The following is a 27,861-nucleotide window of genomic DNA, read 5'->3' on the forward strand; positions in this document are numbered from 1 at the left end:
ATTATAACACCACACTGTTTTCAGATACTATAAATTAAATTGCACACTCTTTGTCTTCTCTCATCCCAAAAGAGCAAGTCTCATAACTACCACACAAATATTCTTGATCAGCACAGTGTAGTAAGTTGCCTGTAACACAGTGATTAGCTTGCTGTACAGTTAGCATGTGGTAGAAAATTCAATATTTTCATCTTGGCCAGTGGAGTTGATGATCAGCACTCTAATTGTGTCTCTTAATTGCTAACTTTTGAATAATTCCTAATGCTAATCAAATTTTCACACTTTCCTGCTAAATGAAATCAACACATATGAAACTTAACACATTGCGGCTTATGCCAGAACCTTTCTCTAAAACTTTGAGCAAAGTCAAGTAAAAGTGTATTTGAGTGACATGGTTTAAAATTAGAAACATAGCATTTGACTTCTCACATTTCCGAAAGGATTTCACCTACGAACACCAAACAGGATTTTCAGCCTTGCAGGATATATGACAAACATTTGTTGAGGAAGTTCATCTTGCAAATTCTTACCTATAAAGCAAGTTTGTTATGACTGTGGGAACTTTGTATTTACAAGGAAAAAATATAGTTCAGTTTCAAAAAATCCTTTCAATTCAAAAATAAATAATGTGAACACTAAGTGTCTGTATGGTCTGGAGATGCTCTGTGCCTTTAGTATTTGGGTGACATTTCCTGTGTATTTGCTTACTCTAAAGTATATTTGAATGTTGGAGGTTCTACAGTGTTCTCTTAAAATGCCACTACTCTGAAAAGGGACTTCAAAAGGTAGGATTGTTTGATGTTTATTGTTTCTTAGTGATTTTGGTACCAAATGTGGTCCTGTTCAAAGTTACAAAGATTACTTGCTTTCTGATTGTTAGATCCACAAATTGATCCGAGTTTCAAAACGTCAAGAGGCTCCTATTGCTGAAATTTCTATAGGATTTCAACGTTTTGTATTTTGCTGCAATTGTATTAATTGGGATGACACTGTCACTCAAGAAATGTGCAATCTATCAATTTTATGTATTGATGCCGACAAAAAGAATAGCAACTGGAATAGCAAAACCAAAAAGAATAGCATCTCTATACCTTAAAAATCTTTTTTTTTAAATAGTGGCTATCTGTATTCTGAGCAGAAATATTCAATTATTTGCACTGCGGAGTGGAAAAACACTGAATTTTTAAGTATCTATGTGATGCAGCTACTAATTTTAGGGATTTTTTTGGGACAGCTTTTAGGCAAATGCAGCACAAGATTAAGATACATTTTCTTTCACTACTGATTTCTGGACTAGACAGAGGGGTCTTGAATACCTAATTAAGAGTTAAGGGAGATTCCACAGCATCGCAGGGTGTATTTTCATCTTTGCTTTCAGGTTGCTCCATGTCTTTGTAACCATGTCTGATTCCTCAGGACTAAAGTAGAAAATACTTAATTACAAAACTTTTTTAAACTGTACTATTCTTGGTCCGAAGATTTTTAGATAAAGTCAAATTCTACTTTTAGAAAGGAAACAGTTTTGACTTCCATTTTTTCACTCTGCAAATTTGATAATTGAAAACTGCAAGAAAATTAATCAAGCCTGTATGTTGGGACTGCAGATCACTGGGGCAGCATGCTACCTCGCTTGGCATAGGAACAAGAAAAATAGTGCCAACTGAATTTACATTGTAAATGACTCTAGATCTGTCCTTGATAGCTACACCTTATCTATCATTAATGATCTGCTTACTATTTGAACAAAGCTAAAGTACTCCATTTACATATATAGTAAACATCTCTTCCCTTAGCAAACAGATTTGACTCAAGTCTGTCCTAGACTGTACTCCTTAGTTCGCATAAGTCTCTCAACTTGCTATACAAAAGAAGGTTATTCCCTAAAGTCTATCTTTTTGGTACAAGAAACTGGGTTGTTTTAAGAAGTATCACAATCTCTTTGTACTCTCAATGCAATTTTCAATTTTTATTACTTGGACTCCTACAAAAGAGAGCGCAATCCAATCGATTTATCTTAAAAACTCATCTTAATAACATGCTGCTTAGCAGACTTCTTTGTCTACAATTGTTAAGTACACATTCACACCTAAAATATTATTTGGTGATTACTCTTTCTCTCCCAACATCCCCAGGTCTGCTAACTCTAGTCCATGCTCTGCGATAAAGGTGACGGTAATTCCTTGACTCTCCATTTTAAACAGTTAACCCATCCCACTGCTGGCTGCTTTTAAAATGTTGGTGTCTAGAGGTAACTAGTCTTCCCAGGATCATCATTTCGAGGTTGACTAGATGATTTTAAAACTTTTTCAGCCTAATTATGCAGGGATTTACACTCATTAATATGAATGCCAGACATCAGTGACATGCAAGGACACCCAGAATTTTATGGAAGCGAGAAATCAGCACGATGCAGCTATAGTCAGATGCAGGCATGTCCTCCCCCACAAAATTTAAAGAAATGTTGTGATAAGTCAAGGTTGTTTATGAGTAATTTAATTATAAAAGCGCTTATGGAACTGTTGAAACTAAAGAGAAGAAAATCTGAGAGGCCAAAAAATGCAGAATTAATCTTAACTTGTATCAGTATTCCTATAACCTGATCATCGTCACATTTCAATTAAAATGCTAAAGACAAATCTTATAATGCGAAGTATTTTTCAGAAGTTAAATCCAAAAGGAATGAGAAGAATTAAATCAACAGGTGAATTAATTATTGCTGGCGCTATTACAGCCATTACAGGCTGCCCAGCAGTCCTTAGGAGCATAAAAACAGTCAATGGAAAGAACATGTAGTTTCAGAGCAAGAGCATTTCCAGTAGGACTGCTTTTATGCAATCCTTTAAACTCATACCCACCAAACTCAACATTATGGTGAACGAGGATTAAACTAAACCTTTCCTTACTCCATGAACACTGGTTCAGTTTCTCAGTGTACACTGTAATATTGCTACTGACTTCTGTGGTGCCACACCAGCTCCATTTAGCTTAGGCTAGCTAAATAAGTATTAAAACTCTGTTGGTTTTAATATGTTATTAGTCTAGAGGTTTCTCTGTATTCCCTTTTCATCTGTTAATTGAGATAATTTTTATTATCTGTTTCTCTCTGTAGCTAATGACTCAGCACCTCTTTCATTCCCTTCCCATTAACATTTTATTGTTGTGAATATTGACACAGAACATGTTTATAATTGTTCAATAAATACCATACCATATAGAAAAAACCGTACAAATAACTTCTGGGAAAGAAAAAGACTGTGACTCCTTTATGGAATCTCATTTAAAATGGATCACAGCATCCTATTGTATCCTGTTACAATATCAAAGGCATTACACTTAAATTAAAGAAGCAGAAATAAGGGAAACCATCCAGACGAATGAAAATACTTGCTCAGGGGAATAGCTTTATTCTAATCCTGAAACTGTATATATATGAAAATCTTCATTATCAAGTAAAATCCAAGACCCTGTGACAAGGCCTCTTGCAGTAATCCACAACTGAAATGATTTTTGGCAGTCCTCTGGGTCAAAAAAAGGGCCCTCGGCCAATTTATGTTGTAGAAGTATGATCGAGAAAGAAAAAAGACTTTGAGGATTTGAGGATTCACACTACTTTAGTAGCTGTACACCTTAGCTTTGTTTTCCATGTCATCAGCTCTGAGAGACAGAGATTCATTACCCTTTGTTCCTTTATTAACGGTGCTATCAAAGGCTTACGATCCCTGCATGACTTCAAGATCTTACTTCAACATCAACTTGGTTCACAATCCATTCCACTTTTTGTCAATATTATTCAAAGACTGTGGATGTGCATTCCATCTTTTATTTAAGGCATCTATGTACTTAGCCATACCGAGGTAAGTACAGGGCTGATAAAACAGGTACAGTTCTACTAACTTCAGCTGAACTGAATCTACTGAAATTAGAACTGAATTTGGTCAATTTGCATTCAAACAAAAGTCCGTCCATACGGGTAAAATCCACGTTTATTCTATTGATACCTCCAAATGATACTATTTTAATTAGAAAAATCTGATGGGGCTACTAATAATTAGAGGGCATGACCTTGAAACACCTTAAGAAATTACAGTAATAATGATTAATGGTAGGCAAATCCAATTAATTCACAATCTTCTCTATAACTCTATAAATCAAAAAATCTATCGACCTGTATTATTCAGCAGTTTCAAATCCTTATTGGTGTGCAAGGTATGCATATAACATGTTTGTTTAATAGACAAAAGAATAAGTCAAAAAGATTTTGACCAAATATACCACTCTCACTAGATTTTAGTTTTCTGATTAGAGAGCCTCAGAGTAAAATTTTCACCATATGCTGACATTCCCAATTGCAACATCATCCCCAGCATTCACTTCAAACTGGCCAGTTCCTTTGCTTTTCCTGTTAGAGATCACTTCTACTGTTACAGTGTCTTTCAGCAGAGAGTAAATTATGCCCCAAAATAAGAACAACGAGTACGTCAAAAGAACAATAAAAAAAATAGAACAAAACCAGTTTAAGAATTCAAGTAGCAGCGCCTTGTAGCATTTGCTCAGTTCTAGTAACAGACTTGCAGGATCACAACCGAGAACACTGTGCTCTGAAACTATAACAGAGGGATTTAATAATACAGCTGGTTAGACAGGAATGAGCCCCCTAGAATCTTCCTAACAGGCTGTTGTTAATTTAACAGGTTTCATTCTTCATCAACCCAGTCCCTATCTATCCCATTTCAATGCTGGAATAACAGAAGACATGAGGCTGAGAGCTGAACATTCGCACTGGAGATCTTTTGCAGGCAGCCCCTCCCTGCTCACTCCCACATGAGCCTCCTCACTTTAATGCCATCAGGAGCACAATACAGAAGAAGCACACACAAGCCTTGGCATCTGTCCGGGACCCTGGACCTCTCCCTTTGTGCTGAGAAATAAGCTATCAACTTAATGAAATCATTGATGGCATTTCAAAGGTTAAAATAGCGCTGCAAGTATTCCCTCTTACTTTCTCTCATCTCTCTAGAGAAGACACCACTAGTTCTTTGAAACAGTAAATAAACCTTAAACCTTTACGTGTTCAAAGGAAATGCTGGCTTGTCTCAGAGAGCATTCCTTTTGACACAGCCTCCAAAAGCCTGCTCCCTGGCAAGTTCATCCTGTTCCTCAAGCAAGACCTGGGTATTCCCTGCTGTGAAAGAGCAAGCCCTTCTTCCCCTTCTCCCTCAGTGGAAAGTACATCTTCTTTCTAGCCAGGATAACCTTTGACTTTGTCTAGAGCATAACAATATTCTCTCCTTTGAAAGCTTCCTGGAGGACTTCTTCCTTTAAAGCACAGAATTGCCCTAATTGGACCTCCAAGAACGACTGTCATCTTTTTTTCTCATTGCTTTACAAACCCACCATGCTCCCCACCCCTCTATTCAGCAGTGTTAGATTTTGTTAGGTTTTAGATTAAAATAAATTAAAGGCAACTGCATGAGGTTAAAGGCACTTTAGGGTTTAAACCACTGTTATTGCAGTAGCTCGCTCTCTACCGTGGCACTATCATGCATCCATCACATTGTCACTTCTCCTTTCAATGTAGGATTGACAGAGAACAAGATGGAAACAGTCCATCAATCTAGTGTCACAGCTGTAATAAAAGTCTACAGAAAACCTGTAAAACTGCTTACACTCTCAGCTATAGCACCAGCGTGCTGGCTGGGGTAACGTATTCCACAGAGCTGCAGAGAGGCAGCATCTCCTATGGAAAAGCTGCCATTTGAGTCATTTTGCAGTACTAACTGCTGGCGCACGCCGCACCACTGTGACGGGGGAGAACGAGGACAGCACTAACACACACACATCTGCAGTCCCCACACTTAAAGCATGGATAACCCCACCCTGCTTTCATCACTTGGGCTGCATCTACTATACAGGGACAGGGTCAGCCAAGTCACAAAGCACTCGTCTAAGTAACCCACTAGTTACAGTGAGTAAACGTACAACTCTTCTCAAGGGACAGAAAAAACCTGATGTGCTTTTTGTGGGCAGTATGTATTTGCCCCACTTGGTAAATTACAGACAGCACACCTGAGTGTGGATTTCTTGTACAAAAATACTGAATGCCACAGTACAGAGAGGACTGGAAGCTTTCAGAATAAAGAGCATGTCACAGGCAAGTCCTCACTTACAGTCCACAACTTAGAAATTCATTCCATAGAATGCATGCTTTAGATACTCTGTTTAGAAATGAGAAGCACATGCAAGACATGAGAGACATGAGTCCCCCTACCTACTAGCGTTCCCATTCCTGTGAACTGCTAATTTCATGTGAAATGCTAATAAGAAATTAAATGAAGGAAATTGGTAAGAGATAAAAACATTCAGAAGGTACATATTTAGGATGGAAACAAAGATGCATCAGAAACCAAATAAATAAGCAATATAAAGACATCCCAGTACACTGAATCTTAGGAATTATACATGGAGTAAAATTATACTTCAGAACACAGTAGCTTTCCAGAAAATACATTTACAGGTTTTACTGATATTATAAAAAAAACCCCAAAAACCCTCAACAAACCAAACCAAAACCCCAAAACCCCACACAGCCCAAAAAAACCCAAAACACGTAAAGTTTGATATAATTTTGTTTTTAAAGGTGATCAGGAATTACCCCCATCATCCTACTAACTGACATGAAAAAGCAGTCAGGATATTAAATTGCTCCTTTGCCAGAGTGAAAACCAGTCAGAGAATATCTTTACAGACATTCTAATAGATTACTTTTTCTAATAAAATAGAAACTCTTTAAATTGTTTATTTCTTACTCAGTTTTTAAGCACAATAAGCTACCACAAAATGGGGGTTTCAAAGCAGTTCAATTCCACACTTTTGTCCAGCTTTCTTCATAGCCTCTTTACCAAAAATTCACTGGAGGAATGGTTTTGTTTATCAAATCATAATCAGATGTTTGCAGGGTGACCCAGAATATGAGCAATGACAGATGTGTCTCAGTCTCTGTGTCACAAGATAATGATTTGAGTTAACAAAAATTGTTTTGGTGAGGTCACGGATCTTTCTATCATCAAATAAGAGTTCAGCAATCTGGGTAATGAGGAGCAGCAGGAAAAGAAAGTAAGAGAATAAAATGAAAAATAAGATTTCTACTTTTTGATTCATTGAGACTAAGCCTTTAACTGGTCTGAGAAATAAGATTTTTCTTCTCTGTTTTAAATAGCAGTTCCACTTCATCATTTATGTGGACATAGAGGAACGTGCTATAAAGCTGAAAACAGAACTGCTAAAATCTGAGATTTAGGATAATTCTTACCATATTGGCAATTGCTCTCTTTCTGATAAATGCAAAGGCTTTTTCTGAATGGGATTACCAAGAATGACAAGAGGAAAGGTGAGGAGTCTTCTATCATCCCAGCAAACACAGTGGTTAAAATTCTGCAAGACCCACAGTGAAGAAACCCTCTACAACATGAACAAAGCTCACACTGACATTATGGAACAGACTTCTACACATAATCCTCCTCCCCTAGAGCCACAGTGGAAACTACATCCACGGTCATGCCCTTCTTCTTTTGCACTGTTAAACACTCCTCTAGCATTCTTCTTTTCCTCAGGATCAACTGCCCTTAAGTGCTGCAAAATGATCTTTATATGTCGCACCTCCAGCTACCTGAATAGGCATGGATTTACTAGAGCAACGGGATTTAAGGGAATTTCAATCAGTTCACCTCCCATTATGTTAGAGAGCATGTGGATACACAGCTGTGCAGGACCTTACTTTAAATAAAGGCTGAAATCAACTCCCCTACCAACAAATTTGCAGTGGCTACAAGCATAAATTACTTGATGCTTTCAAAACCAGGAGACTACTAAGACTGAAGCACCATGTTGTTAGCAAAGGCATTTAGGTGATGGAAAGAATCCCCTAGGTTATTGCTTCCAGAGGTGAAATAATACCTACATGGCCTCAGGATTAGGGATTTGCAAAAATGATGCAAGATTTCTCTGATATTGCTGCTTAATGAGACCACAAAAGTAAGGCCTTCACAGGCCTCCACAGGAAGAATTAGTGTGCTTGGACTTGCAGAGTCTTTGCCTGTCTAAGCACCCTCCAGGTGTCTAGATTTGGGACCTGGCACTGTAGTCCTATGCTCTAGCTACTGTGACAGGTCCCAGTCTGTCCAGCACAAGAGATCCCTATCTATTCAAAGCTCAGAGGATCAGTACAGCTCCCCTGGATGTTGTATGACCTTAAGCAAACCCTCTTTGAGAAAGATCAGTACCAAAAAGTTACTGCTTTTGCGTACCTCTCAGAGCGGCACCACATCCAGATGCAGGTGTCCCTTTCAAAGGTTCATCATTCCAGTATAATTTTACTTAGATAGCAAACAAGACAGCATAGATCCATTCAAATCAAGAGAACTCATCTGTATGTACCCTATTCCTGCCCCACTTATCTTGAAAAGATCTCTGACCTTAATTCAGTGTCCTATTAGGATTCTTCCCATAGCTCATGACCTCCCTAATCATCAAATTTCTCCTCTCTCTCTACCCAGACTGGCTTTCACTACCCATGGCTGGGCCTCCCTGTTTCAAAGCTATGCTCCACTCTTTTCTGTGCACCACCACATCCTCCTCTGTGTGAATTCTCCTGTCTTTTCTCAGTTCCTCAGTACCTGTGATTTTAAGCCCAACCTTGATGTAGTAGTGTCCATCTGTAGAGAGATTTCCTCTTCTACAGTTCCCCTATCAGTGAAGGCAGAGATTTTTTTCCCCCTACAGCTGGCAGTGTTATAGTTCTGTTTTGTAAGATTTGGCAACACTTTAATTTCAGTCCATGGATAAGTACACAGAAACTATTCCCTCTTCCTAACACAAGGTCCTTGAGACACTACTCAATAAAAGACAGTTCTAAGACACAAGAACACAAGACAGGTTGATGAAAATAAAATGGAATGTGTAGCTTTAAGTATTTGCAAACTTCTCACATGAATAAGTTGAAATTTATACCAAGATGACAGGCAGAGGTTTGATGCTTTGTAAACAGGCAAAAGATCTAAAATGTTTGGCCTACCTTAATTCTGAACAAGTGGCATCACCTCAAGCACTTCAACATTAGCCCTGAAAGCCAGTGGTCACTGCCTTTATGAAAAGTTATCTTTCATGAAATCAGATATACAGGATAATTCACAGCAATTAGTGGATATTGCAGATTGTGTACACATATTTTGCATTATTTTGTGATTTTAATTGCCAAAATGGTATTTTGCAATTAGTCTTTTATCTATTTGATGCATTCTCAGCACAGTGTTAGGCAGGACAGCTTCAGATAAAGAATGTTCAGATGTTTTGTCTTAGATTAAGTAGGAGGGTGTTAATTGGTAAAATAGTCGCTGATTTTGATATTAAATATGAGTATTATGCAGCATATTTTCAAGTTTATACGGAAGCAGCACCTAAGTTCTGCATGCTGTGTTTACTTTGCAGGTCTTGAAATGAAAGATATATGTTCTTGCTAGTGTACAGATGGTCATTTGTCTCCACACCAAATTAAAGATATTTTTTTCCCTACCTTTTAACATCTGCCCTAAATTGATCTATTGTTGTGTTGCATGTCGCTTTCTTAATTAGAGGAGAGAGTGAGTGTAATTTGAAGGTTCAGCTGGGATGCATTTTCCAAACTACCCCATAGAGTCTGAGTGTTCTTGACTCTTGGGAAATCCAAAAAGCCCGATGTTATTTTGGCAGCTCCTGTTTTCGAAGTTTCTTACTTTATCTTTTCAACAGACAATGCCTTCCTCCAGGTCTCCCATATGGATAGTAAATGGGATCTAACATCCTGTATGGCTGCTAAATTCTAATTCACTGACTTCATGGGAACACCATGACTGTTTGCTTGTTTCCACAGGTTTTCAATGGTTTCTGTGATATTCCTTACCTCAGGACCAACGCATTAATGGAGTTGTCAGCAATCTTTTGTGTCCATTATGTTGAAAGATTTAAATCCATTAATATAGTTGTTTGATTATATAAACGTGGCTTTTCCTATTTCTGAATTTTCTACTTCAGTTGTAGGGTTTTTTTAAATATAGTTTATTAATTCTCCCAGTATTCCCCTTTAGAGCATTAACTGGTACCTGCCTGATAACTTGCGTTGACTTACAGCCCCAGGCTGCTGTAAAAAGCATCCTGTGAGGGCACACTGTTTGGTTATTCATGGAGCTTTGTGTTCTGCAGATTGTTCAGTCCTGGTTTTTCAGAAACAGTTTCATAAACTAAAACTACATTAGAAAGCTTAGTCTCCACTTTAACAGATGATTTAAAGCAAATTATCAAGTTATTCTGCAACATATATGAAAAATATTTAGGAAAAAGTAACATCTTTCCATCAGTAGAACATCACAGGTTCTACTCAGAAGTACATCAGACTTCTTGTAAAGCCTTGACAGCAACAAATTTTGATCATAAATTCCTGCCCACATGTCACAACCCTAAATGAAGGGATTTTGATCTTTGCAAAGTCAGTCTACTTTAAATTACCTTAGAGGTACTAGAAATGTTTATTATCTGTATCAGTTTGCTGCTTATTATTTTATTTAGATTTAAAGTGCTCAGCCATGGCTCTGCTATATTATTCTGCTATTCATTTCCCTTAATCAGAACATTCAGTAAACGGTGTTGCTATAGCAATACTGCAACTTTTCATATGACCAAATTCTTGACTACTGCAGTCTGTGCAAAGAAATTTAAAAATAATACCATCAACAGTTAAAGTGGCCCAGGGGTTCACCTAGAAAAAAAACACCTCTCACACTGAGCACACTGGTATCAGTTAAGGGTACACATAAAGATATACTTTAAGTTTACTATTCACCCTGATATATGATGTGCTTAAGTGGAGTGATAATAACAGAGCATGAAAGGTGTTTCTCCACCTTTGTGCACCAGAGAGAATGTTTTTCATCCTCAGGACTTCAAGGTGGACTGGCACAGCCCAGTGTTAAAGGCTAGAAATAGGTCAGAGAGTCCCCATTAAATATGCAGTGACCCAAATTTCTATATGCCAGTCCCTGTTAGTCCAGACTAGCAAGTACCGCAGAAGTACCACTCTTTGGACCTAGGTGCACAGGGTAGAATTTGCTTCCCCATTTTCCTTGTGCTTGACCCACATAAAGCCCTCTCAGTAAAGATTTAGTATTTGAATTAAATTCACTGATCCACAGTTGTATTTCTCCAGTGTGAGTTACACTGACATAAAACGAAGTGGCGAATTAGGCCCTGAGGGCTTTCAGAATGATGGGCCTTTTGCAGGCCTTTTGGCTTGGGATGAGTTTTTGCCCACAGTGAATACATAAAATAACTAGCAAACTCTCTTACTTTGAATATCAGTTACAAGACCAGAGTCTTCATTACTCTACTGGCTGGGGATTGAAAGTTCCAAAATTAGAAAAGCTACTCAAGGAAAAAAAAAAAATCTCTGCATGCTATAATTGAACTGGTTATGAAAAGAGCTGTGAAGAGACTATACAAGTGAGGCAGTGAATGTACTACTCAACAGAACAGCAGCAGCAAGAGGAATAGACACTGCAAGCCATTTCTAGGCCAACGAGGCACAGAGGGGGATAGCAGGCCAAATAATGAGAACAAAAGAGAATTAAAAGTGCTTTACCAAAAGATTAATTTCAAATGTTTATAGGAAAGTTACACAAATACTTCAGTTCAGTAAGACAGTCTTAAAATAATGCAAATCAATCATAGTTTACTTTTAGATCACATGTTCTCTAAAAAGTTTGTGGGTATTTTAATCAATTTATCTTAACGCAGCGATTCATATTAAGTCTTTTTACCTGTGTGCATTCCTGCCAGTCAACGAAGTTTTACTTCCCTTTGCTCCCAAGTAACTCCCTGGGTCCGCTGTGATTATTCAGGGGAGAGGACAGTGGAGGAAGAGGAATGACACAAACTTTTTTACCCATACCGTGCCTGTAGATAACAATAAAAATAAAATTAGTCCCAAGAGAAAAAGTACAGCAATGTACACATCACAGGCAGATGATGACAGTCCTGTCACAAAGATTTCACATCCTGTTCATAACTCAAGTGATACAGGCCTCCTCCCCAGCTGGCTTTACTGACAGAGCAGTCTGAAGGTTGTTCCAACAGCTTGGGATCTGGTATCATCAATTATTAAAAGAAAACATGTATTTGGTGTCACTATGCTCCCTTAACCTTGTTATCATTAATTATTGTGTTGGAAATCAAAATATTCTCTCTTTTCTTGTATTAATTTCATAGAGATGTCTAAAGTTGGGTGGTGTACATGTACTTCTGCCAAGCTACTTGGCTCAGCCTAGAAGTAACTCCATTGCAGAGCAGCAGTCCTTCACGCTCAGCCCTCCTACTCCATACCAGTTGAATATTTTCTTTTGTGCAATAGTTTGCTTTTTCCATTGCATCACCTATTTGCTATTCTCTGTGGTTGGCTTAAAAGGCAAGAAGACATTAATCAAGTCATTATTTTCTAAAATAAAAATTCCCAAACATGTGCTTTCCTAGGTTTTAGTTCCATTCCTAGTGAGTCTACAAGCAACATCTACTGCACATGCTCTGCTTAGCAATGAGGACACTTGCAGCAGGAAAAGGGCTTTCAGAGCATTTTTGGTTCAATTCTACCTCCCAAAAAATTTAAGACAATAAGTCTCTGCCCATTTGTAATGACTGCCCATGTCCAAACATAATGATTTCTCCTTTTGCATCCTAGAAACTGTGATGAAAACTATTGGCAGCGTTCAGGATATATAGGAACACACACTGGAGCAAGCTGGGACTTGCACTCCATTTCTCTTTGGGATTTTTGTGTATCAAGCCAAATTTCATCAGTACTAGATCCCCTGACAGACTCCACCTCCTTGCTTCTCCTACACACTGCAAGTATTTATAATGCACAAGCAGTGCAGCATCTGAGCACCACACAACTGGCATGTGGAATAAATCTTTTGTAAAATATGAGACCAGCAATCAGCACAGAAAAATAAATGCATTCTGAAGCATAGCTGTAAAGCCCATCCCACAGAGAACACATTAATAGTTGTTAAATCTATCAGTATGCATACAAATATCTCATTACAGTGTATCTACAGTCTTATTAAATACCTATCTTTCTTCCTATCAGTTAAATCAATCCCTCTTTCCTTTTCCTGAAACAAAGTACTCCATATTCCCCATAGTTGGCACTCAGCCTAATTTTATGTAAATCTGACAGACAAAATAACTTAATTTCCACTAGGTACTGCATTCAACCAAGGCTTTGGGCTATATTTGGAATGGCACCCTCCCCAGCACCCATTCATTCATTAATCTGCTTTCCATAAATCTTTTTGCATAAATAAAGTAGGTTCATTATAAATATAATTAATAATGAATCCAGCTCCAAACTATGAATAAAGTATATGCTCAGGAGTTTTTCCAGTTTCAAAGAATAAAAATATTGTCTGAGAAATGGTTGAAGAACCAACCATTTTGATCTGACACAACAGAAAATTAATATTGTAATAGGAAACTTCTAAAATCAATATAATAGACAGCCTCTGCTGGATGCATATAAAATCCCTGAGTTAAACGACTGTGTCACCGAAGCACTCGGAGACAGGGGATGGTTGGAGGCCCAGCATGTGTTTGCTGTAGTGCTCTGCTGAAATGCAGCTTTTATTAAACCACATATCTTCTAGAAAGTTTCTTTATAGCACTTATTTTTTCTTTGTCCTAACTCTGTTTTCCAGAACATATGCTCAAATTTCAGAGGCTGAGACAGAGTACTAGGTAGGGGAAAAGAGAAAGCACTACATGTCCCTTTACCAATATCAAATGAAGCTTTGTAGTTGGGAATTTTTTTCAAAGTTTAATGAAAAAGCATAGATGAAAAACTACATGCAGAAAGTCTATTTTCTGTTCATGTTTAAAACGCTTAACCTAGCAAGTTATCTTGCCATGAAAAAAAGCAGTGAGAGTTGCATGAGCAAGTAACAAGCATGTAGTTTTCAACTCTGGCTCCAAATTTTTTTCCTTTACCTTCATTCAGAATTAAATAATTACAGAACTTGTATATAGTGTATTCAGCTACTAGTTAATAAGAGATTCTACATAATATTAGTATTCATGGACATCAAACAAAAAACTGGCTGAGGAAGGCATATTTCCCTTCTAACAGGAAAATTGTTGTGTGAAACTGTACATAGTTCAAACAACTTCAAAAATAATGTTTAATATTTAAAGAAAAGTACTAGTCAAGGGTTCTATAACTTCAGTAGATTTTATCATGTATTATTTACCTATTGGAGACTCTGAAAGCTGCTCTATAACAAAAATGTAAAGATGGGTGCTGAAGTAGCCCTTCTAACTCCGTGAGAATACCTGAAGGAGGGGGTTTGAGTTTGTGATATCTTAATAGATAGAAAATACGTGGATGATTATGTTAGCAAAGGAAATATTTGATGGCATTATTATGTTATTTATTCAATTAGATTTCATTTTTTTCAGCCACACCAGACTGGCTTAGATACTTCTGAACTGAAGCCTCAGAAGAGAGAAGAAAGTAAAAATTGTCCCCCCTCAATGCCCAGGTATGGTGTAACTCTCTACCCTGCCTGGCCACTGCTCTTGCAGAATGAAACAGAAGCCACTCAATTATACTGCATCAGCTGGACAACTTTTCATGCTAAAACATCAAAATACGTGGAATTATAATTGATTTAAACCTTCATACATAACTGTCCAGTGAAACAGAGGGAAGTATTTTAGAGGGAAGGGAATACAACAGAATTTCAACCCCCCCGACCAGAACTGACATGAACAAAAAATCAAATGGAACGTGGCACAAGTTCTCAAGTGTGCAATGAAAAGACAATGAAGTTTAAACTTTTCTCTGTGGCCTTACAAATGCATGGCCTACACAGATTGTCTATGAAAGAGTCCCTAAGTCACAAGGGCCAAAAGAGCCATCTGAAATGAACAGCAGCATTTCTCTGCTCTTTCCCTAGCTGCTTTGCTCCCAGAGCTCCCAGACAGATCCCAGGAGCAGCAAGAGCAGATGCCTCACAGACACAGCCCTCCCCAACAGCGCTACTGTCACCCAGGCAGAAGGCAGTGGCTACCCTGACACGCATGCTGAATTTTTTCTGCTGGTGAAGCACTCCCGAGCAGCTGGTTTTAGCCACTGTAGTAGCATAAGGGATACTGTAAACAGCAGATCTATCACACCACTAAGGTACGATAATCCCCTCTGACTCGAAACGTTATACTTCATCTGAAGAGGAATCAATAACAGACATTTTGCTTGCAACAAATCTTCAGCACAGTTTCGATATGGAATATGAAGCAGCAAGAAGGGAACAGATTTTCTATTCTTAAAATTATTCAGAAAATATCAAATAACTCTAATTTTAAAGACTTCACTATTCGTTCAGTCATCCTATAAGCAGAAAGATTTTTTCAGCATCTATTCATTGCGTAAACTGCTGTGATTAGTTTTCCAGTCATCAGTGTCTTTTGCACAAAGAGACATGTAAAGAGCATGTGAACACTTCATGAGTTGTGTTTTATTTGCCCAGGAACTTGGACGAAAGGAAGATGACCTTGCCTGACACAATTTCTTTATGAGACCATCTTCCCAGTGATCTATGGCTCCACCGAGTAGAATTATGGTTTCAATGCTGCCCTTGGAACATGGGTCAAGTAATGCTGTGAACATACATTCTTCCCTGTCAAACATCTAACTGAGCCCATGGTTTGCCTAGCCACTACTATTACTTCCAAATTTGATTTGCATGTTTTCAGCAAAGAGGTGCCTATGCCTGTACATGGTAAGTAGCTGCACCTGCCTTCAATTTGCTTTACTACATCTAATTTCCTAAGTGAGCAGTTCAAATACTGTAAGATGGCAATCAAAGACTAGCCAGATTGCAGTAGTGAAGGTAAGGACTGAATTACTCTCAGCTTTCAACCTGTGTTTCCCTGGCCTTGTCCAATATCTTGACTAAAACTGGGAAATAAAGACTCAGCTCTGCTAAATAGAGTTGTTGTCTGTTCACTGGGAAGCTGCAGGGTAGAAAAATGTTTTATCAAGACATGATGCTTCATTCTGGTAACTGAGCTTTATGACCCCTGTCTTAAAACTGACAGAGAATTGATTCTAACTTATAAATACAGGGAAGATACAGTTAATATATATTTTTGCAAATCCCAGAAAATTATGTCTGTTCTTTTGGTTTTAACCATTCTTTTTTGGATAAGAACTAGTGTGTTTGTGGTTAAAAACAAACTTAAGAGAAATAAAGCTTTGATATCTTTTGTCCAATTCATGTCTAACACTTGATTCAGTCACTATCGCCCAGTTGGCATTATATGTTTGAGTCCCAATTGGAAGCAATTTCAGCCATCAGTGTGAACACCCCTCACAGGATCAACACACCACAATATAATCCATGCTGGTACATTAAGCTTGGTCTTCTGAGGGCAAAAATTTAGTTTTGTCTGCTGCTTTCAATCGGAGTCTGAAATTGCAGAAGCAATATGTGACTGCACAAAATATGAAATAACTTTTTTTTCCTAAGAAGAAAATTGTACTTATCACTAAGAACAGTATTCCAATGGAAACAGAAAGTTCAATGGAGCTTTCCGACATTAATATATAGAAACCATCATCCTCTCAAGATGTTTTGGGTTTGGATCTATGAATTGTTATATAAATCATATGTGGTTTCTTGCAAAAGAAATTTCATTCTCAAATAATGTAAAAGATGAAGAGAAATTATACAGACCTAAAGCCAAAATATAACTAACGAGTAACATGCACAGTATATACATAAAGGGCCAAATATATTTTTTATTACTTTATATTAATGTATTATCCTTTTGTTTTACATTATAGCATTACCTTGTACTACACTTTCTCAAATTTCATACAATGTTTGGGCCAACCTGAACACTCTATGTATTTACCAAATCCTGATTTCTGTCATTCCCTCACAATATGTTTTGGAGCTGTGGATATTTAAGTTAAACGTTACATCAGACAGAAAAGATAAAATGTGGAAGAATCTAATATGATTAGATGGAATACCTAGTAAAAATGTACCAGTTTTAATGTACAAGTCTTCTGAAAAACTTAGAAGTGCAAAAAAGACAGAGAACATTGAATACAAGTTTGTCACCGTAATATGAAATATCTTATTAACTGTAATTACCTGATTAATTTTTCTTCATACCATTTAGATTTAGTAGGGTGTAATAGTCACCATGTAATAGCAGAAAAGTGATAGAGAGCGTACTCTACTGTCTGAATGAGCATATCTGCTTTTCAAGATCATGGTACCATTTGTCACCCTCAAGCTGGAATGCAGTACGTGATGTTTTGCCCTTAGAACATCTCCTTGTCTCATATTCTATCACTTCCAAGCTTACAGCTAAAGTCATTTTCTGAATATGGTGCCTAATGCAACCTCAGTGCTTATAAATGGACTCTCCTAGCAACTAATTCTTAAAAGACACATAATGCATGCTTACACAGCATTATCTTCTAAGGGGCCTCATGAGTCGTCCAAGTTAAGAGAGCCAAGAGAGAAAATCCACTTGTTAAATAAACTCAGAGTAGCAGGATAAATTTACTACCCACTAAACTAATAATTTTATTAGTAATATGATTATTTTATTAATTTCTGTCATAAGAACTGCACAATGGCAGAAAATATTGCTGAAAAAACATTTTGGATTTGATAAACATATTCATTCCAGTATAAGATATCCACCATGACAGAAGGTCAGTACCTAAGGCTTTCCTGCAAGGTTAAAGGAGAGAATGTACTTTAGTACCAGGGCAAGCTAAAACAGGACTGGAGACCAGACTGAGAGATTAGTCTCTAGAAATTGGCCCTAACCTGAATACCCACAGAAATAATCCCTTCGTGTTCGTGAAGCCGCTCAAAAAATTATTTCTGCATTTCACTAGAATAATGATCACCACTAATTGGCACTAGTATCTATCTTTTTATCTTGGGAGAGAAAGCAAACCAGTTAAATACAAACCTTCCTAGCCAGAAAAATGCCTTTTAACCTTGTAAGCACTTGGGCTGTGGTATTATCAAGACAGGAATTTCACCGTCAATAATAAAACACACGTCACACATGATATATAGGGACATTTTCATGACAAAGTAGTTGCTACTCAAGAAAACATTTGTCCCTATGAGATACAAATTTAGCCCTTTTATATTCATAGTAAAAGACAACTCTAGATGTTTGAAAAAGTGGTATGAGGAAATTAGCTATGAATGCTTTATTTCAGGAACTGGTTGCTAAATGCTTTACCCAGCCACTGACATCAGAACAGCTCCAACCTGCAACAGGCCATGTGGTGAATGCAGGTGCCACATCACTCGGGCAACACTACTCACACTCCAACAGAAAAAAAGCATTTCAGTAAGTGGCCCAAAAACTGGTGGTTCAGCCTTTTGTTTCTAATTAAAATTTTATAAAAATATATTGATATTGCTTTGTTAGCAATTTTTTCACCCTACTATTTTCTCAAATGTCAGTTGCTTGAAAGGGACAAACTTTACACATTATCAGCTCTTTCAACAAATTAGAAAAACAAATATGAACATAGTATACCATATTCCTATATAATGAAAAATTGATTATAAGCAAAGAATTGCATACTGTGCTAGTGTTGTAAATTACTTCCTCTGTGGCTTTTACAACATTGCCTATGAACATAATTGAATGTCACTAGTTTATGTTTGCAAATACAATCCCAATGACATTGCACCTGGGAGCGTGTATGAACAGTCATCTGTTATGGAGAGGGATCTAAACATATGGCCTGTTGATTGGGGTCTGGCCCCAAAGCTATCACAAAATCTTCCAGCCAGTTTTCTGCCAGACTAACCCATCACAATAATTCAGCTCTATCAAATAGGAGCTTCCCAACAACGACCAAAAAGCGTATAGCGTTTGAAACAGCCACTTCAGATCTAAACACTACACATTTGAGAAAGCAAAGGTCAGAGGCATAGCTCTTACCAAGAGAAAACTATATTGGGTCCAATCCTACATTTTTATTCATCTTACTAGGCTGGCCTGTTAGGGTAAAGTTTTTATTTTCTCCTTCAATTTTCCAGTAACACCTTTCTAGAGCAAAACTTTATCAGCAAGCTTATCTTTTGTGTATATAGGTAGCATTTGTATGTTCAAAGTTAAGCTGAGTCTTTAAGGTCCAGTTGGACCTAATGTGCATGGTTCCCGTCACCTGTTAGCAGGCAAATCAATCTTGGACAAGTCTTCTAATGCTCAGAAATGTAATGCACATGCTATCCCTTAAACAGGCAAAACACGCTGCTTTTCCTCAATTCTGCATGTGTTCTTCTGAATGGGATAGTAATTAAAAAAAGAACCAACAAAAAATGAGAAATTAAACTATGTATTTCTATTCATGAAAAGGAGCAAACGTTCACGGGAATTCAAATAGGATATTTAAACTTTAAATAAATACCTTTGGAAAGAATATTTTCCACCACTAAACACAGGATTTTGATGTATTTTAAATGAGATACAGCTTTGGACAATCACTAAAGCTTACTGCAGGGTTCCAGACTTTCAAAAATAAAGGACTACGTGTACATTTTTTTGAAGGAACAGTAATCAGACTAAGAACTAAGCACCTGTTGGCAATGCCAGAATCTATAAATTAGGGCACTATCTGTTGGTATCTGTTATTACATTTGAATTTGAAACATCTACCCAAAGTAAATTGCATCATTTGGGCTGCTTCCTTTGTCATATGTTCCAGTAAAAGCTGGCTTAGTTTGATCCCACAATGCTTTTAAATTGATAACTGTAAGTGAATGTGCGCAATGGCCGTGCTCATGCAATTGTACTTTGTATAAAATAAAATATCCAAAACTTGGTACTGTATGTGATAGCCTGCTGCTAGAACATATTGAAAAGAGAAAGACGTTCTTTCTAATGAACCCTTAAAGTGAAATGTTCTGGAGGACAAAAATATTCAAGTTACTAGCTGACCTTTAGAGTCATATAGGAGAGGATGTGCATAATGCATTATTCTGTCGGATATGTATTACTTATTATAAAATAATAGAGGCTTCAGTACTTTACATGTGACCATTAGAGAGATCAGAACATAACCCAGCCTTCATAATATAATTGAGTGCTGCAAAAATATCTCTAATGATTAATATACCAGACATTATGCAATGCTCCTACAAGGTAATTTTGTCCTGACACAGAATAATGATTGTTACAGTACTTCTGCAGCTTAAGACACATTAGGCCTCCGGGCTTCCACAGCCAGCCATAAAGCTGTATGTGGGTGTAGAAATTCCTCATTAACATCAGAGTACCTCCGACATCTGTTTACATTAAGCCAACAAAAATTTTAAATACTTGTCTACACATAACTGCACAATCCTCCCTTCACTGTGCAAGAGGAAGAGCCTTGGAAGCTAAATCCAAACACCCCCATTGGCAGAGCGTAGCTTCACACAGCTGAGGCCCTGGCCTTGCACACATGGGGAAACCAGCACAAGATTTCCCTCCTTATTATGTCCCCTGGAAAGGACTGAATGAACCCAACAGTTTTCTAACATCTCTAAGTCTACTACAGTTTAGGTAGCGGCAGGTTACTGGTCAAGGTGAGCAATGAGGGGCTGCACACTGCCCTGTCCATGTTGTCTTGCTTTCCACCATAGAATCACAGAATCAGTAGGTTGGAAAAGACCTTTTGAGATCATCGAGTCCAACCATACCTGTTCACTACTAAATCATATTCCCAAGCACCTCATCTGCCCGTCTTTTAAATACATACAGGGATGGTGACTCAACCACCTCACTGGGCAGCCTGTTCCAGTGACTGATAACCCTTGCCTAATCTAAGCTGCCACAGCTCAAGTCCATTCCCCTTCATCCTGTTGCCTGTAGCTTGGTCAAAGAGACCAACACATCTCTCTACAACTGCCTTTCAGGTAGTTGTAGGCAGTGATAAGGTCTCTCCTCAGCCTCCTCTTCTCCAGGCTAAAGAACCCCAGTTCCCTCAGCTGCATGGGGCTGAGCTCCTGGCTAGGGTTAAACCTAGACACTGGGAAATTGTTTTGCACCCATATACCGTAAGCATGATAATTAATGTTGCATTGCACGTCACCACTTTGCTTCCAGCTAGTAAGAAAAAGATTGTTATGACTCCAGAATTTACATATAACATCCATTCTTCCATTTTCAGAGGTGAATTCTGAAAGAAGGCGGCAGTGATTATTTGTGCAAACACAGGAGCTCCAAGAAACCAAAGTAAATTTATTACTAAAGCATACGGCAACACGAGACAGAGAAGAGTAGGACCATGAGAAGGAAATTGAGAAGAGAAACCTCAGACAGTTCTGAGAACTGAAAAAATCCTGAAAGCAGAAGACAACTAATAACCAAGACACAATTTCCAATGATATCTAAGGCATTTAAATAAAACAAGGGCTACAAGTTTCAATTAAATTGCCCAATTAACCCCTTCATTCCTAAAGCTGTATACTTTTTTCAGCAGAAGACAAAAAAAATGCTTCTTTGCACACCTCAGTTCCCAGTGGAAATGGTAAAGCTGCTATGAGCCAGGGTAGCTTTCACAAGGAACTCAGAGTTGAAGGGAACTGTTTAGAAATCGGTCTTTTTTTTTTTTTAATTTTCCACTCCCATACTTTGATATTAGCTAGGAGGCATGAACATCACATAGTAAGACCTAAAGACTGAAAGGACAATGTATTTTATAAGACCAAAAAAACCCCATCATGAATAGGTGAATCTAACACGTGCTGCTGCTTCTTTCTGTGAATCAAAGGACTGCAAAAGTCATCATAGCAGAAATCAGAAACAACACAATATGTTGTTAATATAAGAAAATATTATCAGAAACAAAATGCTTTCTTTTAGAAAAAATTTACAAAATGCTTTGACCAGTGATTATTTTTTTAATTTATTTTGAAAATCAGTGGAGTGGAAGAAATCCTTCAAAAAGAATTAACAACCACTTTTTAAATATAAAACCTCTGTGCTCTGCTGTCAGGGTTGTGTGGTATTCCCAATGATCAGCACAAGTAATCAGAAGGAGGGAAAGAAAGTAGCCCTCCTAACCCTACCACTCTGTGGCTTGATGAACAGCACTTTGTAGCAGATATTCCAGTATTTGGATTAGACCTACAGTCCTAGAACATGGCCTCTCGGGTATGCTTGGGGAATAGCATCTACTGATTGTAAAATAATAAGAAAAAAATTATAGCTAACAGCATCAAAATAGAAAAAAATAAAGCTATGGGTTTTTTTTCTCTTTTTCTGGAACAAGTTAAGAATATACCGATACCTTACAGTTTGGGGATGAAATGTAAGCTTAGACACAGCAGACATATCGCAGTTTCAGTGTCTGTGCTGTTCTACAAAATGTACTCACTCCTGGTTCTTAGGAAAGTAACCTCTGATTAGCATTTACAGCAGGTGTAATGGAGATCCTTTATACTGAAAGTGTAGATGTGCCAAGAAAAATAAAAAGATACTGAATAAACTTCACTTGTTCCTGGCTGATGAGAAATTGTGCTTAAACATTGGCATTGGAAAGTCCGTTAGGGGAACTTTCAGACAGCATCTCTCTTTCTTGTTTTTCACTTGAAAATTTTATTCACTTTTCCCCTTTTCTTGGTTTTACAACGTGGATAGAGTCTTTCAACTCCATCTTCTCACGGGATTAAATCAGCCAAAGACTAAGGGAAGAAGCCAAACACTAAGGGAAGAAGCACAAAGGAAAATGTGCAACATGTGTTGCAACAAGGATAAAAGAAGTAAAGATAAATACAATGAGGAGACTTCTGTTTTTACAGAAGGCAGCTCTCTCTACAGAAGCAGAAATAGCTTGGGGACATTTTGCACAGGTCTACTTTTATGTACTTCTAATATGGACATGGATTGATTAGATCACATTTGGCCTTTTCTTCATTATCCACAGTTCACAATGTCATGGATGCTCTTTTTATTTATTTATTTGTTTATTTTTAAAAAATATTAGAAATTGCATAATATAACATACTGGTAAATTAAACTTTAAGGGTGCATCTGAAAGTACTGCTTTCTTGCATAACTAATACAGAAGATGTTATTAGCATTTTCTTTTTAAGTCTGTAGCTGTTACCACATAAACAGCAGCTATAGTGTGCTCCCTTCTTTCATTAGCTTATTCATATCACTCTCCTGGTAAAAAAGCTGGTACATCTTTGCTTCTTTAAGTAAATATTTTATGGTATCAGAGTCCTAAATTCAACTCCAGTATTGATTACAAGGTGCATTACATCTGAGTTCTGTATGCATAAAATAAAAGCAAGATCTCACAGCTGAAGTATCAGAGAAATTTTAAAACCAAGAGATCATGTCCTGTCACAGTGGCCAGGTTGCAGACACTGGCTATAGGCATCAGTTTTCTAAGGACTTTACTATGCAACATTTACCCATTAATCCTTTTTGGATATACTTTTTGTCTTTAGCTTAGACCTAGCCAAAAAAAAAAGATCACAACAGAAATGTTTGGAGACTATAAGATGATATATTTACATATGCATTTATGTATAAAGTAAGAGAGTTTTGCAAATAAATCACATTAGTAAATCTGGAACTACAGCTGTCATTGCCATCCCAGTGCTAAAACCGCTGTAGTCACTTCACAGAAGAGAACTTAACCATGATATTCTTTTCAGTCATAACAACTGACAGGGCTGACTGTTTTATTTTATGCTGTCAATGTGCACTTTCCTAGACAGCAATGTTGAAGAATGTATGGAGAGAGGAAAATCGAACCACGAGACTTGGGTGAGATACTAGGTCTTGAAAAGCTGGGGCACAGAGGAGGGGCTTCAGGGTGATGTTAAATAACCAACAGAACATAATGATGCTTTAGCTAATGCACAGCAAATGCAACCCTTAGACACACAACCAGATGAATACAGAAGCTCCCAAATATCACTGAGGAATGTATCACCTTCTGATAAAACCAGCATTTGTGTTATTATGTGTTTGTTTCTAATTTGCAACCATTTACATCAGGTCTCACACAGGTTCATTGAAATGTTTCTAGACTTCATAGCCAAGTATGTGCCAGAGAGGTTTAACATAACTAGGGCTTCCCAAAACCCAAAATCTCTGCTTCCATGGTGGGGGCGGGGGGAGTTAAGATTTTGCAATCAGAAACCAGAGGGGGTTTGACTGGATCCAATTAGGTGGCTAATCCCTACATTGCTGCTTCATTTTACTTATTTCTGGACTAGAGAAACTCCCCAAGTAGAAACTTCAGGTAAACAAGGATATGTTAAAATTATGGTTTTGATGAATCAATATTTTCAGAAAAAAAGCCTCATCAAGAAAGCTCCCAGTTTAGTCTGGATACACCTGATTTTTTAAACATATCAGGATTTTAGACAGTGAAGCAGGGGAAAGACAGTATAAAAGGTATTATTATTATTATTATTATTATTATTATTATTATTATTATTATTATTATTATTGTTATTATTATTATTGCTATCATCATCATTATTATTTCTATTACAAGAAAAATATTTAAATATATCAGAAAGCTACTAAGGTATTATGCTTAACTATTTTCAGTAGATTGCCTTATTTATCTAGGCTAAATTTAATATTCCTGCTAACACATATCTAGGTAAATGCTGTACATGAGCCAGAGTTCATTGTATTTAGGTGCCCACAAATTTTAAGTATGAGAAATAGAAAACACTACTTATTTGAGCACTTCAGAAATGCTAAAATCCAGATATACACTCTGGAAATGATGTGTACATTACAGTGATGAGAAGGCTCCCCCCACTAACAGCCTTCCAGTATGACAGAAGCAATGGCCATGATACTTTACAATTCAACTTAAACAGCATATGTGCATACTGTAGCATATTCTAAATTTACAGTAGGAGTTACTGAACAAAAGAGAAAGCTAAAATATCAAGCAAAATTTAATAGTGAAATATGTCACAGGGCAAAATCATTATTCAAAGTAACTCCAAAGTGAAAAAGAGCAGTTTAGCTAATTTGAAGACTGGGCTAGCTCTAAAGCAGTAATCTCCAGCAGTGTCTTTACCACTTCTTAGCAGATGGCTACGGCTGTATTAGAGCTCCAGAACATTAGACTGAAGGCCAAGTGCCCAAAACAACACACCAAATGCTTTTATTTACTCATTTCTAGTTTCTGCCACACTATTGCCATAGTGCAGATATTAAGTCATAGCTGATGTAGTCACAGGAGACTTTAGAAATGAACTGCTGCATACTTTAGCTACCACAGCAGCTCAGCTCTTTGGTGAGTATGACACTGCTGGTACGAGAATTGAACTTTACTGAGTGTTTGAGGAAAACAGGTAATAACAGTTACTTACCTTCTCATCAGAGACTTAAGAAGGAAGGAATGCAAATTCCACCTGAAGTCTGTTTCTAGTGCTTTATTTCTTCAGGCATCACATGAAGTGGCCAATGCCACCAATAGTATTCCATCCCACCTGAACAAACGTTATCACATCAGGAAAAACATTGCAGTATTACAGAGTTAGCTGTACCACTGCTAGGAGCATTAGGAAAATACGCTTTTACCTATGTGAAGGCAAATAATGATATTACCTCTTGAGACCACATTTGCTGGTTTGAGTTTCTCAGAGTTACTGGACATTAATTTATGTTCATCTGCAGGCTGCTCCAACGTTCCAGCTCTTCAGTGATTCCCATTCATCTCCTTACATGCACTGCTTTTACTTAAAAAACCCCAGAATTCAATCTCATTGAACCACAGTGACACCTCACAAGTTCTGATCACTTAACACAGCTTCCACTGCACATATCTTATGGACCCTACTGCCAAATCATCAATTAGGGGATAAAACTATGTTGGCCCACTGAGTTTAATAGAGATGTAACAACATGTTCCAAGAACTAGTGAAGAGCAGAAACAGAGTGGTTTGCACGTCTTGTAACACTGTGTGTGTTTTAACAGAGAGAATGACAGGAAAGATATTTTAAAAGGCAATGCATTTAAAACTTTCAACAATCAGAACCCGGTGTGGAAAAAGCTCAGTGGAGTTTTTTAAGAAATATCATTAACTCTCAGTGTACTGCAAATTTCATTTGTTCAGCCCTATTCAGAGCATCACTGACAACAGTTTAGAAAAGACCGAGTGACATCCAGACTTTGCAAAGCTCACGGTGTACATGAATTTAGCCCCACCGATGCTCTCATCATACAGAGTTCAGTCACATTTACCACTTATGAAACTGGTCTGGTGAATTCAATTACTGAAGGAAGTCTGGTTTTAATTCCTAGAACTAGTCCTTCTTTCAATTTAAATTGATTAATAATAAAAGTTACAGCATTTCAGAGGAACAGCATATAAATTAACTATAAACTGAAGCCCTAGCCCACGGCAATAAGATACAAAGCTCTCCTTCATGTCAGCTCGGATGCAGCTTTCAAACATATTCTAAAGGTACTTCTTCTGGATAAATATTTTACTTTATAGATATAAATTACAGTTTATTGCCAGCTGTTTAAAATATCTATGATCTGGTAAGATGAGTCTTGCTAACCTCCAGCTGTCTCCCATTTACTTCAATTGGAAAAACACTGGGTAAATTGCTGCCCATGGAGCACAAACATAAGCAACTGAAGTACCCATAATTTGTTGGAGTTTTAGATCATCCTAATTTAGATATTTTTCAAAAGACATAATGTAAAGTAGACTCCACTTAATAGCCACCCTGATAAATAGCACTATTGGGAAGATAATACAGTTAGTAGAAGGGTAAATTAAAACCAAAATGTAAAAGCTGTTCTGCATCCATGACATACCCAATGTGTTTGGACTGAAGTTGTCTGATGGGCTGATCATAGCAGTGTACAGTGAATGGCCACTACATATGGCACAGCTGTTTATTAGCTTTAGGGGACTTTCTCATGCTCTTGATTTCATATTTACACAAATACACAGATAGAATTAAAGAAAACCTAGGAAGTTTCTCGCTTCACTCTGCTCTTGGGTAACAATATGAACACAGCATTTCTGTGCTCTCAATGGGGCATTTAAATATCTTTTTTTTTTTTAAGAGTTTAACATATGCAAAACTACAATAAGTGGGGATGTAGTATGCAGCTAGGATATGTACCTAAGTTATGTGCCAAGGTAGGTGCAAGAAGAGAACCTCAAGAAAAGAGAACTGATAGCACAGAAGAGGGTATCTTACGTTTCAGCAAGTCTGTAACAATGTCTAATTATTTGTGATATTTTTGTAGTTCTTATTTCTATATGTTAAAGAGACAACATATGGGGTGAATATTGGTTCATACTATACTATCCATCAAAGATGTCTGTAGACTGCTAGGTATTGTCACCACTAAGCAAAATTCACAAGCTCAAGAAGGGAGAAATAACATAGCTTTTCAATACGTTACAGATACAAGTATTTTATTCTCTATTAAAAGATATGCAATATTTCCTTGTGAGAACTATTTATAACCACAAAGGCAATTTTTTCCTCTTTAACTAGGTAAAACCTTAATCTCTGGCTTTCTGGTTCAGAAGATCTTCTCCATAGAAGGATTTTTAACTGTTAACCATCCTTTTCTATGACCCTTAGCTGGGGTTGCGCCTTCTCCCTTTTTACAGGGCACACTGAAGTGCGGATGAGGAGGGAAACAGAAGGCAGCGGTGGCAAGAGAGAAGCAAAGGAAGAAAAACATGCAAGGAAAGGAGACAGAACTGCATAAGGTAGAAGTGTGGC

This window comes from Gallinula chloropus (genome assembly GCF_964237585.1).
Source record: "Gallinula chloropus genome assembly, chromosome: 6".
Taxonomy (NCBI): domain Eukaryota; kingdom Metazoa; phylum Chordata; class Aves; order Gruiformes; family Rallidae; genus Gallinula; species Gallinula chloropus.